Source organism: Python bivittatus, unplaced genomic scaffold, assembly GCF_059951505.1.
Source record: "Python bivittatus isolate LINGU-HERP-01145 unplaced genomic scaffold, Pbiv_v1 ctg000020_np1212, whole genome shotgun sequence".
Taxonomy (NCBI): Eukaryota; Metazoa; Chordata; class Lepidosauria; order Squamata; family Pythonidae; genus Python; species Python bivittatus.
In genome coordinates this window covers 95,696,783-95,714,422 of record NW_028277030.1, presented here as the reverse complement: position 1 = coordinate 95,714,422, position 17,640 = coordinate 95,696,783, and positions in this window count along the sequence as shown.

The window sequence follows — 17,640 nt, the reverse complement described above, 5'->3', positions numbered from 1 at the left end:
CCCGGTGACTTCATATCTTCTTCCAGTGTATTTTGAACAAATGCAGCCTAATAATTTATGATATCATTTTAACTGTTTTAAATTGTATTTTAATGGTTTTGTTTTTAATTATTTTGATTGTTTTTTCTTTTTAAATCTGTACACCACCCAGAGTCACGAGCATGAGAGGGATGGCTATATAAATACAATAAATAAATAAATAAATAAATAAATAAATAAATAAATAAATAAATAGGAAAAAATAGATTTGTTGCTATAAAACTGTGGCAATCAGAATGGAGCAAGAGATATTGCTAACAAAGGCTTTCGTTACACAGAACAATACTGCATTGCTAGTTGTAGTTTCTTGCTCTTTCTTTCCTATATTATTCCAGTTTGGGATTGGCATTGGCATTGGTGGGATCTTATTGTCAGTACAAAAATTATAAATTTATAATAATATATATAAATTTTAAACAGGTGCAGCAAGAGTGAGTTTGGTTTTTTGTTTTGCTAATTGGACGATAAAGCCACCAGACTGCCTCTTTCACACAAACCAGCTCTCCTTTTTTTTTTTTTTCCCCCCGCCCCAGAAGAGAGAAAAGTGCAGTCACTGGCTTACTGAAAGACACAAAGAAAATTCTCTCAGAACTAGACCTCTATTCTCTTCTGGCACTCAAAACCTCTAGGAGACACATAATGAGGAAATATAGTGCTACTTCTCATCAAAAAGCACTAACTGAATTACAGGCACTCTGGGAAGAGATGAGATGTGGGAGTAGTTGGTTCTTTCAATGAACCTCTACTAAACAGCCATTGAATGAAGCCAAGAGTTCAGTATTCCCTAGATGATTGAGTGGCTAAAGGTGGTCTCTCTGCTACTCACTGCCAGAATGAAAGTAGCTTTTGGAATAATCAGGATTGGTTATTGTTATTCTGAAGTGTTTTACAGGGTTTCACCAGAACCTTGCTAAATGCATTGAGCAAGTATTGATAATCTAGCTGCTGCATGCCTTGTCCCTAGCCAACAAGGATGAGCACTGTTGTCTGGCCCCTAATCTCCCAGTTTTCAGTCCCTTCTCTTCCACCAGGCATGTAACTATTAATGGAATTGATTTTATATATCCTAAGTATATGTTAGCACACTGCACGTACTTTCCAGAGTCGCTGGGAGTTGGGTGGCATATAAATGTTGTTCTTGTTGTTTGGTGGGGCATAGACAACAGTATATTGGCTTTCAAGGTAGTGTTTAGAGATCCTAGTTTGCTTAGTCTAGTGTGAACGTCCTTGGGATAAAAGTGGGGTTTGGTTGTTCTTGTGACATACTGGGAAAATGTGCCAAAACAGATGGCTACTTCCTTGTTATTAGCAGAGAATGCTAATAACAAGTAATCACAAGTATGGCTAATGCTAGTATCTTATCTATACTTTCTTTCTATTTATCCCTTTAATTAAAAATTCACTTAGAGGGGCCACTGAAACATGCCTTCTCCTCTTCTCTGGACTGGCATTTGTCTCCCTCCTGGTTTTCAAAAACTCAGTGAAGACTTGGTCATTTCATTGAGCCTTGGGAGCAGGACTGCTGTGTCTATCCCTCTAGATGCTGAATTACTCTTTTGAAACTTGATTTCCTTTTTTTTAAATTTGGTTGTTTATAATGCATGGTTTTAGTTTTAAATTATGCTTATCTGGTTTTAACTCCAAGATTTGGGAAGCTGCATAATGTTCAGAGGTAGTCGATGGGAGCAAAGTATAAGTTCAATAAATAAGTAAATAACTAGATTGATAGATAAATAAACAAAACTTGAAAAGCATTCTGTGAAAGCCTTGATTGACAAAAGCCATGATGGATAGCAGAGGCCAGTAGCTGTGGGCCCATTTAGTGATGGCCACAGCACAAGTAAGATTGTGATTTGAAATATAAGAAAGGCAAATGGTAAAGTGTATGAATTAACAAATGAAATGAAAGAAAAATATGTTGCATGTCTGTGAAACTAAGAAAAAGAAGGACTTGTATAAGTCCTGTATAAGAAAGTGATTTGATCTGCTGGAGTTGAGTTGATAAGAACAAGCTGGGAAGAGAAACTGTAGGTTTAACAGTGAAAGAGCTAAAATATGTCAGAGAATCAGAAATGGTGTCATCCAGGTTGTTCTGCATGAGTATGAAAACAAGACCCCACAGATGGGGTTTTGCTGCATGTTATCCTCCACTGGAAAAATGGGGTATGTGTTTTGAGATTCTGAACAGATGCAATACAGGGGCACATTTTTCTGTTAGGTGATGTAAATGGATGAGTAAATTCAAAATGAGGGAGTACACAAAAAGAGACAAGGTCATTCATAGATGGCCATATCTAGTGAGTATCCACTTGGAAAAAAAATCTTGTTTTGAATATGTAGTTTAAGCATAAGTCTATTCATGTATACACATGGGCAAGGAATTCCTATAACTCTAAAAGCATGATTGATTTTTTATGACGAAAGTTTGAGAAGTGAAAGATAGAAGAATGATAAAAAGTTCTGAATGTGGGACAGACCACTTTTTGATTGTGTCAGGAGTGAATCTTGGGAAAAAAAAGATGAAAGGTTTAAAGAAGAAAAGGCAGTATATGAAATAATGTATGGATCTGATAGAATGAAGAACACATAGTAAGAATAGAAAAATGTGGATAGATACAATGACTGGTATTGGAATCAACTAGATTTAGGTGTGTTTCCTTTTCTTATCTCCTGCCTTTAATTTCTTTGCTTTACCAATTCATACTCCCTTTCTGTACTTTTCATTATGTTGCTTGCCCTGAAGAGGCATAACATAATGAATATTTCTGTATTATGTGATTTTATTTTTATCTTTGCTTTTAACAGCATAATTTGAATTTTTAATTGTTGCAAGCCACTTGGATTGTTGTATGGACTGAAATGTAGGATACAAATTAAGCAAACAAATAAATAGGTGACTCTCCAAAGGGTGCCAAATTAGAAAAGGGTTGATTAAAACAATGAATGCTAAAATAGTTTGGCCATTTTTACTAGATACATTTCTGAGTCTCTAAAGGTATTTCAAACACTGCTGGCTATGATTAGTTCATAAAGTTATCCACAGAGAAAGTGAGAGATAATAAAAAATCTGCCGGCTAGGTCAAGGTTACCCACATATTTCATTCCAGTCTTTTAAAAATACATAAACAACTTAACACCTAAATGAGTCCTCCAGTTCTTTCTAATAGGGGTTTTGTCATCCCAGCTTGGAAAAACTGTTCTTATATTTTTATGTTTGCAGAATATTAGAATCTATGTTTGCATAATCTGTTTTTCATTTTCATACTATTCAAAACAACATTTTCCTCCACACTTACCAACTAATGCTTTGGTTATACATTATCTCATATTTATTTTCCTGGGAAATGGCATTTATTTTATTTTATCGTTTCACAGACAGATTAGCGGTGAGAAAAATAAATCGCAGAAGTAATTTGGATTTATGGCCAACTGTCACCTGAAAATATAATGCTAGATCTTGAAAGAAAAGTTGGAGCTTAAATGTGAAAATCCTAGCTGGACTAGTGCCTGGACTTTTTAATAAGATTATAATTACTCTGGATATAAGACAATCGTTTTAACAATGACTTCAAGCCAATTTTAATTTAAATAAAAGTCTACTGAATAAAAGTATTTTATTGTTTACTAAATTAACTGCCTATTGAATTATAATAAATTGGAATTTGTGGGTACATTAATAAAAAAGCACAACGTCCACTCTAGAAGACAAAGATTCATGGATACAAGATTTTCCATTGTCAAAAGTGCCAAATGCCTGGCTATACTTGCAATTGTAGGATATTGTGCTGACAAGGTGCCTTTCCTTATGGCAGGATCAATAAACACTTTCCAACAAAATAGCTGGTTTATTCATGATTTACAGCCAATGCCAGTATTATAGAAAAATGTTTAGGCAATGACTGAATAAACTGTTGTTAGCCATGCCTAGAAATCCAGGTATTTGTTCCCAGGATGCTGTTAGAACAAAACCAGGAGTAAACAGTGTATATAGCTCTTTCACTATTTGAAGGGGTTGGATTAAAGCTAATTTCTCATTAGCAATTTATGGCATTTTCCAGAGCAGTGGCTCTTAAACTAGGGGTAATTACCCCAAAGGGGCAATTTGGACATACTCTGGGGGTAATGGAGCTATTTGCAATTGCTTGTTTGTGAGTGGAGGATCCAGCTAGGGGCTGCTACTGCTGAGGCACTTGTGTAAAACAATAGAGTTCGTTTGTTTTGTGAGGGTGATGACATTATTTGAGACTGGGAAAAGGGGTAATTAGGTCAACCAATTTAAGAACCACTGTGAGTCACCCAACCATTGCTGTGCCAAAGGACTGGTAATGAAGACAGGCTTTATATAAGTTTAATGGTGGCTCAGTGATGCTATGAAGGGCTATAAGCCACTACTGGGGAAATAGCCACTGAGAAAATGTGCGTGTGGGTGTATGTATGCATGCATTCATTCACAAGCTGCTTAGTTTGGGGCATTCTTTAAAGTTTATTCAAGAATGGTCCAAGGTGACCCCAGGTGAGGAGGAGAAGGACAGTCTGCTAAATGTACGAAAAGTATCTGCCCCTCTGCTTTGTCTAGTTCCTTTCAGCAGAAGACTTTCCCAATAGCAGCAGTGATACCACTCTACCTCTTTTTGGCTCACAAAATAGCTGATTTATCAGAATTTCAGTGCAGGCAGATGCCACAGTCACCTCATCATGGGTCTTTCTGAAGTTTCTCTCAGGCAAGTTATAAAATCAAGCCACTCTGGAAAATTACATATCCTACCCACAATGAAACAGCTGTTCTGGATAGTGGATCTGGAGAAGCAGGTGGTCCCTATTCTTGTCCATCTTGCTTAGCTGTCCAAAATAACTGCTTTATTGTGCCTCACATGCACTCAGCCCTGAGTTCATTGTTTCTTCCACAGCCCCACTTACATTCCTGATAGTTCTGCACTGAAAACACCAAGGGGGCTTCCTTAACATGTAGAAACAGTTAAGAATCTTAGAACTGGGAAAGCAGTGGTGCCAATGAATCTTGTCATTCTGGAAATAATAATCTTGTGGAGAGTTAAGCCCAAATCTCTATTAATTTCAGTTCAGTTCAACAGAAAGGTTGGTCCTTTTCTGAACTGTCCTACCATTTCCATTGTGGAATGCAGGGCTGCTTTGCCAATGGAAGAAAATACAATGACTTGATTGGAAAGCCTGATAGTTGAATGGTTTTGATTAACGTGTAAAAGCCCCAATTACTTGGTGGAAGGCTGTGTTGCATCCAACAGCACACACTGTGGAACTAAAAGATACAATTTAAAGCAATTCTGTACACCCAGCAAAGCTCTCTGTTTTGTTTTAGAACAATGTTGGCTTCATATCACTGAGGCTTTAATCCTGTGAAAACTTCTGAAAGAGCTCACTAGCATCCTACACATTTGCACGGTAGAGGAAGTCCCACTGAAACCAGCGGAATTAACTTCTGCACTATAGGTTTGCACAGTCAGTTCCACTGAACCAAACAAGATTTCTTTCCCAGCCAGCACGCAGGGGAGTTGGACTGCAAGAGGTACAAATGACTGATAAACAACATTAAAAGGAATTTTCCCAAGAACAAGATCAAAAGCATGGGAAAAATATCAACCAGAGTGGACAGGGCAGTGGGGGTGGGGATGTTGAATACACCATTGGATGTACATGATTCCAAATGATAAGTTGATCTTTTAATGAATGCTAGCAGTACTCTCTAATCACCTCTTCATTATTAATCAAGCTGCAAACTTTGCTTGGCTGAATGTTGAAATTAATGGGTCTTAATGATCAGGCCAGGCGTTGGTACTGAGCTTGGTGGAGCCAACTCCAGGGCCCAGGAGCCCCAGAAAACCCTCTGGCTGGCGACCTGACCAGAAGTGGCTACAGCACTAGTTACCCCGAGCAACAGAGCAGTTTCCTTCTTTTTCAGGGAGAAAGGCTGGCACAATCAAGGGTGTCCACGGAGACAAGAAAGTCAAGATGGCTGCCATGACTGTGCAATCAAACCCCCACCCCTTTCTATGGGTGTTGCATTGTGAAACACATAAAAAGAAGTGTGACTTAGACTGCATGGTCACAGCTGCCATCTTGACTTTTTTGTCTCTCCTTGTAGATGCTCCTAATCAGAACTATGGCAGGGTTTTCCATCTCTCTGGCCAATGCTTTAGCTTTTCAGTCCGGTGCCAAAGGCTGGTTTCACACAGAACCACAAATGTTTTAACATTAGTTTATTAAATAAAGCCAGGGTTACTATAGGTCAAATATTTCTGAGGTGTGTCCATTTTGTCTGTTTTGCTTTTTTACTCAAAAAGTCTAGTTGAGCTGGGAATCTAAAAAGAGCTAAAATGTCCAGGATTACTGTCCTCACTGGTTTCAAATAATCTGAAGCAACTTCTGAGAAGCCACAGCCTTCTACCCAAATCCCTCGACCCTGTTTCTCTTTTGGTGTCTTGCTGGAGGCCAGTGTTAGCCATCATGCTACTCCCCAAGCCAACCCCTTCCCTTGGCTGCTCATCTAACACTTTCCCACCAGGCCAGATGTAGCACGTGTTTTGAAACTGCAAGGTTTTGATGTTTCACTTTCTATGGTTTGGCAAAAAGGTTCAGGGAAAAAAAGAAAGAAAAGAATTTATCTTTCCTAAGTCTGTTGTTACATGTATTGCCATTTGCCATGTTATGTTATTTGTATTATGCTTTTAGAAGTTGTTAGCTGCCCAGTGTTGCCACGGTAAGATGGGTGATCATATAAAATCAAATACATAAATCTAGAAAGCATTTTTCCTATTCAGATTTGCTTTTCCTCAGCTTAAAGAGTGGTAGGACTGTTTAAGGAAGTCTTTCCTTCCAACAGATAATTCATGCTGTTATGCGATCAGCAGTACTGACTGTTCGTTAGTAGGCTGTCACTGTTGAAATGTTAAAAAGGATTTCTGAGTGAAGATCAGCCAGATCAAGTGTCAAAGCTAGGGGGAACCAGAATTCAGCAGAGTTTGGCCGGACTGAAATATGGAAGTGAATTAAATCTACCTAAAGAACCAGTGCAGGGTATTGGAGAGAATCAGGTTCAAGTCCACTTACAGCTGTGGAGGCTCACTAGATCACGTGGGCCAGACACTCCCTCTTGGCTCAAACAACCTCAGTCTTGTTGCCATGAAAAAATGGAGAAGGAAGCACTATGGAACACCCTGAGCTGCAGGAATGGTGGGATATTAATTTAATGAACAAAGAAAATGAAATAAAAAGTACAGCACTGTGTGTGCTTACAAATGCTTTCCCACCAAACGTTATTTTCACGCTATCCAAACCCAATTCCCTATGTTTGACTAGCAAACACATTTGGAGCTGCAAGTAGACTCACAAAATGGGTATTATGGTTCTGTAGTTACAGTAGTCACAAAAGACTAGTTTCTCCAAAGGTGAGGGCAGAAGAAGAGAAAGCACCCCAAAGCAAGAGAGAGGTGGGGCTCAGAAGACCCTTTGAAGTACCACTCTGTTCAACTCTCCCTTTTCTGCTTCCTCATTTGTATCACAAAAGGCAAGGCAATTCGGAGATAAGTCTCTTGGCTAAGCACAGCACAAGGGACTTATTTGTTCTCATAGATCACAATAGAAAATCCATTTCACAGAAAGCTAATGCTGGTGCCCAGGCAGAGAAGAGAAGAGAAGAGAAAAACAGGCCATACAGGCAAACACATGCCCATATTATGTTATCTGACCACAATGTAGGCAGAATAATCCCTGTTCCCAAGCTGGCTGGGGAATTCTGGGAGTTGAAGTCCACACATCTTAAAGTTGCCAAGGTTGAGTAACACTGCTCTAATGCCTCAGCCCTAATTTGCCTCCTTTTTCTTTCCTGGATGGCTGCGTACGCTTCCAAATGGAGCCACCTGCAATCATTGGAAACTGACTCTGTCATCAGCATAGCCATGAGGAACACTTTAGCACAATGTCTCTGCCATCCAGCTGCTTCTCCTTGTGGGGAGCACATAGGAATTGGCAGGTGTTGGGCAGTTGTTTGGGAAGGAAAGTCAAGCAGCACAGTTTAACATTTGGGCTGACAGCCACCACTGTTTTTCTGATGGCCTCCAATCCCATTCCATTCTTCACTTAGCTGTGCTACCAAACCAAGTCTCTGAAGGTCACAGCTCTCAGCTTCAACCATGAGGACAGTGTTTCTCAACCTTAGGAACTTTAAGATATGTGGACCTCAAGTCCCAGAATTCCCCAGCCAATTTGCTGGCTGGGGAATTCTGGGAGTTGAAGTCCACATATCTTAAAGTTCCTAAGATTGAGAAACACTGCACTAGGACTACTTTATCTGTTCTGCCAAAGTACAGATGACCAGTAGACGGCAGAGTTTTCTGTGTCTCTTTGCAGCCTTCCAATGGTGGTCTGGATTTCTGCAGCTCAAATGGCATTCAGGGAATGGAGGGCTGTGGCTCTGGATCCCTGGAGAGACTGCACCCAATTGGCACCCAAAATGGCACCTCTTTTAGTTTGGCGAGGGCTGGGTTGGGCTCAGAACATCTTCCAACTCTAGCATGTGAATGCACCCTATAAAATCATGCAGACATATATATAGATGTAAGGGTCTGAAGGGGCTGTAACTTTTCACATTGGCAGGTCTCCCTCACCTCAAACTGGCTGAAAAAGCCCCAGACGCATGGACTTGTTGCTGTTTAAATCAACCAAAGGTGGCTGCACCTAGCTAATCTTAGTTGATCTTGAAAATGCTCCAAGCAAGGCCAAACGTGGTTGATGCTTGGATGGGAGACCACTAGGAAAGTTCGGACCTGTAGGCTAGGCTGAGAAATTTAAGAAATCCCAGAAAATGGTAATGGCAAGCCATTTTCCTAGAGTCGTCAAGATCCATGTAATCTTTAGGAGCTGAGTCTCATGTTATTTATTAATCAGACACTCAGGCAAAGATTTATATGGGTTGCAGGCCATACTCCTCACTTGCCCATGAACATCCTGGAATTAGAGCTATCGAGTTGTGCAAAGTTAAGACACTTCCCAAGCAGAAACCCATTTTAATTCAAAGAAGCAGATGCCATTGTGTGGCTCCCCCCCCCCCCCCCGGTAGCATACTTGTAGCTTGAGCTGCATATTCAAATGACTTACTAAGAAGCTAAATATAAGCAGGTGCTAAATTATTTTGCTGGAATTGAGCTTTAGATACTATTATAATGGGCACAATAAAAATGTCCAGGCCAAGATATACATGAGATGAATGGGCCTTCTATTTTATTAGGAACTGTCTGAGAACCAAGAAGAAGAAATGTACTCTTTCCTTGTTTTCTTTAAATGTATTTTCAAAGGACCAGCGTTGGCTTTGGCTGATAAGCTCCATGCCAGGGGCCACAGCTATTTTCTCTAAGAAATGGGATGAGCAAATCACTGTGTCAGTATGACATGCATTTAGTTTCCGTATCAGGTTAAAATTTAAAAACAAAAATGCATGAACATTTGCATTAATTTCCTATGCAATTTTTGTAATGTACAATATTGTATCTATCTGTTTTCTTAATAGGCACAACATTCTACTTACTGTATAATCCAAAACATAATTGTGTTCTTATCCACATATTTGTCTTGAAATTGGTAATTAAATTGATTCATTAAATATATATATATATATATATATATATATATATATATAAATATATATATATCAAACTATATTTGCAGCTGTACCAACATGGGAAAACTTGAGCATTTTCCTATTTTTTTATATTAGAGTTTTAAATATTTTAAATATTTAATATTAAAATATGATTTTAATATTACAGTTAAAAAACAACATGCAACAATGTCAACATGCCAAATTTCCTAAAATTTGCCTCAGGTATCTCTTTTCCCCCATTATAAAGATTTGGCACCATCAAATTAGCATTAAAAAATGTACAATTCAATTTTGCTTAAAGCTTCTGATGTCACTGGCACCATACGAACACCAGGGAGTTTTGATTTACTCAATGAAGCAGCATTTGGTTCATTTTCTTGCTTGATTAGTGGCTTGGGAGAAGAATCAGTGTGAATTCCTAGAAGTCCTTGATACTTAAATGTCACAACTATTCTTCCTGTCATAACATACTTCCAGTTACTTGGGGAATGACATAACAGATCAATAAGAAAAGTGAAATCCTATATTTTCTCCTTGATATTGCTAAAATAAATCTTTTTTTAAAAAACATGACTCATGTTTTATACTGACATCACTGGCAATATGAGGCAACATGCTGGTTGCATATTGTGGTTTCCTATGAGAATGTGATCATTTATACTACTTACTCAGTGAAACATAAAAGTGGGCCATGTTTGATGAACATTTTCTTATTCTTTCAGGACGTGCTCACCCTTTGGGGCAATGTTTGCATACTATTCTTTAAAAGAAAAAATGGCTTAACAGAAATGGGGCTCCCCGTTCATAGCAAAATGGGAGAGAAATTCCTTTTGTGATTGCCTAATATAAAAGAGAGAGTTTGGTGTAGTGGTTAAGGCACCTGGCTAGAAACCTGGAGACCGTGAGTTCTAGTCCTGCCTGAGGCAAGAAGCCATCTGGGTGACCTTGGGCTAGCCATTCTTCTCTCTCTCAGCCTTAGGAAGCAGCCAGTGGCAAACCACTTCTGAAATCTTGCAAGGAAAACTGCAGGGACTAGACCAGGCAGTGGCCAGGAGTCAACATTGACTCAAGGGCACATGTGTGTGCATGCACACACCCCCACACCCACACAACTTTTGTTCCTGTCCAGTCTATTCAATTCCTTCACCCCTTCTCTTCCCACTTTCTGCCATTTGGCTCTGTCTGTAAGCTCACCACTGCTTCCCTACTGTAGCAAATTACTTATTTTCATTTACCTCCAAGGTATATATACTGTAGCATCTGCAAAACATCTAGCTGGCAGGGAAAAGCCTGTTGAACTTGGATGGAAGACTACCAGGTGAGCACAGGGCTGGAGGGTAGACTGGTAAGTTGAAAACTGCATGAACATCCCCACGGAGTCATTAGTAATGAAGCTTGAATGGAGAGAATCTTTGTGGGTTTTTTTCCCCCCCTCCAGGAACTCAAAGTTACAAACAAAGTATTTCCTCCTCCATTTCCCCCACCACAACATTGTTAGATAGGTTTGGTCCCAGTCTGGTTCTCTCCTTGTGTTTAAGAAAAGTCCAAGTGTTGCAAAGAATGTTCCAGATCTGACAGTGCTTCATGTGGCACCTCTAGTGCCACCATATTAGCTTCTGAAAAGGCATCTGGGCAGGATGGCCCAAAGGGATGATCAGGGACAGAAGGAATTTTATCCAAAGATTGCTTGCAACCTATATACATTCTTGGCTTTCAGCCATGGCTTCTATCAACTCCTTGGCATTGCAAGTGACATGGAGGCAGGAGAGGCCTGTGTAGTCTTCTGCTTGTAACCCCCCTCACCTTCCAGAGGCACTGGACATTGGATAGAGTGTCAGAAGGTAAGGGGGCTCCTCTCTTAACCTCCATGACCTTCACAACCCCTCTGCTACTCTCCTTGTCCTAGTGACCAAGTGCATCCAAACTGCCAGGTTTGGTCTGATAAACTTAAAAAAAATTTTTTTAAGTTTGCTCCACCAAATGAGTCTCTCCAAATGAGACTCCAAATGAGTCTCTCACCATGTTAGGTCATCAAGGGGGCTCAGCTTAGAGGGGGCCTAGGCAAGAAAACAGACTTCTTCAATTGTAGTCCCTAGCCTAGGAACCCCTTTGGTCCCTGAGATAAGTTAGGTCCCTTCTTTCATGGTCTTCAGGATGCTTCTGAAAATCTTCCTTTCTAAACATCATTTGATGAATGTAGAGGCTTAATCAGAGAGAAGTACATCCATCATTTGCTACCGTCGTTTATTATGACCTGTTTATGTTGTAAGATTTCATTTTGAGCTTTTTGTAAACTACCCAGTCATGAGATTGAGGTGATAAAGAAATTACATTAATTAATTAAAAAAGTTTTAAAATTCATCATGTGTTTTACAGCACATTTTGCCAAATATCCGTTCTTTGCTTGCAGTTGTGCCTAAGACCCCCAACCAACTTTTCCTGGCTCACTGTATCTGGATAGCCCATGTTGGAGAACAACAGTGCTCTCTGCTCTCACATGGAGCTTTCACAGGCTCCCACTTTCTATGTTCCCCGATCTGTTGTTCTTTTGCTTTTCATAATGAGCTCAAATGCTTTGGAATGCTGGAGAAAAATCTGGCTTGTTCTCATGTCAATAAGAACAATGTGCGGTTTTGTTCTGTAGTATGCAAAATATTTAGACGGCACTCGTTAGTCATTTCTTGTGTCCTGGTGCTGCAGAACTGTCCTATCTAAATACGACAGCATGACAAATTTGCTATTTGGCAAATATATTCACATGCCATGAAAAATGTGTTATCAAACTCACAAGAGCAGCAATATTCAAAGAAAATACTGGTCAGCGCAAATGTGCAGATACATAAGGATTATGCCAGCATGTACAGTTGAATGAAATTCTCCCCTAAAGAGCTATAATGCTTAAATTTACCTCTGTGGCCTCAGTCTCCAGAGTAGAACTCTCAGCGGAGCATTACTGTACTGTATATCTTTTCTGCCATCCAGCTAAGAACATGTGAGTTATGGCCACAGCTGTGGTAAAAAGTCACATCCAACATCCTGCACTTACACTTAGATGACCCCGGTCAGATTATTGGTCAGAGAGCTAGCATCTGTTGGGGAAAGGAGGAAGTGAGGTAGGTACTAAATCCATGTGTTTGTTCCTCCTACAATTCCAAACTGTTGACTGGTACTGTTGCCAACGTCTGTCTGGTGTTATAAACAATTTGGCTATTGTTGGATTTTTTTTTTTTAAGTGCTCAGAATACGTGCTTACCAATCTTTTGATGCAGATGGGTATAAAATGGATAGATTTCTAATGTACAAATTTCAGAAATGTGGTGAAGCACTGCAGAGCTACAGGGGACTTCTGATTTTCATGAACAGAGAGAAAATGACAGGGAAATGTGAATTTTTAGTAGTGAATCTCTATTAAAGAGTCTTGAGGCATCTTTAATCTGCTGAACCTTTTGTGGACTGAAGACCACTTCATGAGATGTACACAAAACCTTACATAATAATAATTTTGTTAATCTTTAAGAAACTTCAACATTTTTAGTTTCTTTGTTGTCACAGACTAACAAAACTACCCCATCAGAAATTAGAAACCTTCAAGAAACCAAACAATGCTTTTCAATTTTATTATTTACTGGCTTCCATTTGATGAACGCTTTCTTATTTATATATTTATTTATAAATCACCTCATTCAAAGGCTCTAGGTGGCATATAAATATGACCACAAATACAATACAGATAATAAGATGGCACATTAAATGCCTTTCCTCTCAATTTTTTTTATATATAGGCTGCTGTTTTATATCATCATGTATTGTAAAATGATGTTCAAAGCTCAGAAGTCAAACATCCTTGTATTTAACCAGCTTGTTTTGATATTTCAGTGTTTGCTCTTTCACTTCAAGTATTTGTAGCATTGAAACATTTTCCCCAGCTCTTTTGAAGCTTTTGCCAAAAATTAAAGGAATGGTAGCATATCAGCACTTAGAGATTTTAGATAAGAAACAACTAATTATTTGCCAGAAGATTATGAATCACTTAAACTTCTCTTAGTCATGGCTCTGATCTGTGATATGGTCCATCAGAAAGCTACTTATGTTAAAACTGTACAATTAAAATGTCTGTGGAAGTATTCTTTTGATAAAGTCTTTTGTTCCTCCTTTAACTCTGATTCCTATAAATGTGCCTTATAGTCAGAGGCATCATTCTGGGAATGCTACATAGCTCTCTAGTCTATTGGCAGTGACATTAAAGTCAGTGCCTAGTGAGGTTACAAAAACTCTACATTCCAACTCAAAAGAAGTGGAAAAAATATAAAGTGAAATTCATATGTTATTACGTAATGCTTTGCCTGAAAGCTGTGATAGCAATATTTAATATTTGAATTTTAAAGACCTGTAGAAGCCAGCATTTTAAAAAAGGCAGCTCTCATGATCACAAGAAACATGGGATCAGCTTGATTAGGGAATTAGACTTCCCTTCCTGCTACCAAGCCAGGCTACTTCTTTGAAGTTTGCACTTCCACTCATTGGAAAGGCTCAAAAGTGGAGTGAGGTAAGTGCTATGAGCATAAAATTGCTGCCTAAATAAAATCACAATTGCAGAAAACACAGTACATCTCTCACGACCCAATATTAGAAGGACACTGGATACAGTTCCTCAATTCTGCCTTACCATCTCTCACTTGGTACACATTGGAGGGCTCAAATGTCAGAAAGTGCCAAGTAAATAGCAAGGTTCTGATTTTAAGAGTTTTTCTCCTACTAACACATAAGGCATCACATCCCATTGTCCATCTCACCCAATTTTATAGCCTCCAAATCCCAGTCCTTTTGCATTCCCTGATATGCCTTCTATGGGACTTAATACGTGTAAGATGTTTCTCATTTGCTAACAAGAGACTCCACATTTCTTTTTTGAATGAACTGACAGATTTGTGTATTAGGGCTGTTTCTCAGAGCATGAACTAAGTGGAGGATTCTTCCTGCTGCATGAACTAAGGAGAGGATTCTTCATGTTCCAGATACCGGGGGATCGTTCTTGCCTAGTTATCTGGGAACGGTTTGATCCTGTCATTCCTGAGGAAGTGGACAGGATCCTCCGGACTGTCAGGGCCACCACTTGTCATCTGGACCCATGCCCCTCCTGGCTGGTGAAAACAGCTCGGGAGGTGACATGTGGTTGGATCCAGGCGATGGCTAATGCATTCTTGCAGGAGGGAGTGTTTCCAGCACCCTTTAAAGAGGCATTGGTGCACCGCCTCCTCAAGAAGCCCTCCCTGGATCCTACTGTACTGGACAACTTTCGTCCAGTCTCCCACCTCCCCTTCTTGGGGAAGGTGGTTGAGAAGGTGGTGGCTTCGCAGCTCCAAAGGGTCCGGAGGAAACGGATTATCTGGACCCTTTTCAGTCAGGTTTCAGGCCTGGCTATGGAATGGAAATGGCATTGGTTGCACTTATGGATGATCTCTGGCGGGAGCGGGATGATGGTAGTGCGACCATTCTTGCTCTCCTTGATCTCTCAGCGGCGTTCGATACCGTCGATCATGGTATCCTATTGGGACAGCTCAGGGATATGGGGGTGGGCGGCACAGTTTTGTGCTGGTTCAGCTCCTTTCTCCAAGGCCATACCCAATCGGTGTTGATAGGGAGTGAAAGGTCCAGCCCCCGGCCCCTACTTTGTGGGGTGCCACAGGGGTCAGTACTTTCACCGCTCCTATTTAATATCTACATGAAACCACTGGGTGAGATCATCCGGCACCATGGGGTGAGGTATCATCAGTATGCGGATGATACCCAACTTTACATCTCTATCCCTGGTGAGGTAAGTGATGCCGTGACCGCCCTCTCGCGGTGCCTGGAGGCTGTGAGGGTCTGGATGGGGAACAGCAGGCTCCAGCTCAACCCTGGCAAGACGGAGTGGCTGTGGGTCAATGGCTCCTCTGTATCCGGGATGTTGTCATCGTTGGTCTTGGATGGGGAAAAGCAGCAGATTAAATTAAAAGCAGATTCCTATGTACATGGGAAATTTTTAGACAATTTCAGAAGGATGCAATCTAAGTTCCAAAGCAATGCATTTCATTATCCACCTTTAACTGCTCTGAAATTGGATGCTAATCTCAGAATGGCAATTATAAAATGTTATTTGTCTTCTGTGAGTGATATTTTTCCTGTAGAATTAGGTCTCATAGTGTTAAGTTTCATTTATTTGAATTTATTAGCCACCCAACTCCAATGGACCTAATGTCTAGTCTATGCATCCAAAAGTCTTACTTTTAGTTTTGCTGGATCTAGTAGTATGTTCTGTTGGAGTAGTAGCAGAAAGCAAAAGCTGCAATATTTTACTTTTAGGTTTAGATTTCTGCATTAGTAGTTGCTCAAGCTAACACACACACACATACAAACAGACAGATTTGTTTAAACCCACATGAATGACATCTTCTAAGTTGTAAAGACTTTGTAAATATTTGCAGGGCTACATTCTTAGAAATATTTTGAAAGACTTTTACATAATTCTATCTAGCACTGCTGGTTGAATAGTGGATCAAAGGTGTAGACTTGTTATACATCCATAAATTCATCTTCTTTTAGGGATTAGCTTCCTAGAGAAGTTCTGAAAGTTAATGGACAGTTTCTTCTAAAATAAATACAGTGCCAGCAGAGATGTTCAGTAGGGATGGGAAAATTAAATACAGAGATTATGCAACCATATTTTAAAGAAGCAATCTGTTTGAAGGGCAAAGTGCACTACTTGAAGTTAAATGCCCATCCTTTCTTATCATTACTGATTTTACATGCTAGGAAACAAAATATCTTGTGAAACAAACTGCAGCATAAGTATTTTCTTTGTCCTCCCCCCCCCCTTTTTTAAAACCTTTCAGTATTATAGCAATCATCAAATGCAGTTCTGTCTTACAAGGCAGTCATCCATGCTATTGATTGATTGCCATTGAAATGACATGTCAAGGGAAAACAAAATGTAAGACTGCATTATGTAGTTAGAACACCTTTTTTTGTGATATAGTCTCCAAATGAAGCTATAAAGGCAGTCCATCAGGGATTTAAGATATACCAGCATGTGTGCATGAGAGTGTATATACACACATGCACAAACATGCACATGTGTATATACTTTTCTTTGGTGTTTAGAGCAGATATGAGAAAGGACTTTTGTCCTTGTGAGATTTTTTTCCCTGAGTTTTTTTCTCCTGTCTACAACCAAGGTCCACAATCTGTGACCCAGTAGCTACACATGCAGCCACCGAAAATGTTGGCGAATGGACCCTAAAGCTCTTTCCGAAGTTGTCACTGAAACTGAAAATTTGCAAGGAGTGGTCATGTTCCCCTTGAAAGTGCTATGCTCCCTTCCACTAAAGGTCGTCAAGCAGAGGCTGGGGAGTCATCCGTCCAGAATGGTGTGGCAGATCCTGTACTGAGGAGAGGGTTAGACTAGGTGACTTCTGGGGTTCTTCCAACTTGATCATTCTATGAAAATTAGCTATATGAATTGAAATTGAAATGATATACATTTAGTTTTTTAGTTGGGCCCCACCTATGTGGAATGCACCCCTATAACTCAAAAATAGATACCAGAACAATTTCAGTAGTCATTTTGTCTGAAGTCTGTGAAGAGTGAACTGGGCTTTGACCCCACAAGTTGGAATGGAGATGTTTGAACCCATAGGTGTTTAGATGCTAAGAAATGCTTTTCTAGAAACCAAAAGTTGTTTTTGGAGATGTATGTTAAGTGTTGGAGTTATTTGGGTGGGTTGAGACTTTGGAAATACATGGTCTACTTTTCATACACCTGATGCTCTCTTCATAAAAGGAAGACTCAACTCTGCTCCTCTGTAGGGTCTTAGTTGCTGGCCATCCACTGAGGAGATCATTTGGCTTCTATTACAGTATTTTCCCAAGAAGCACAGTGTAAGCATCAATCAAAACCAGTTATTGATCATGCTTCTCACAAACAGGTACTT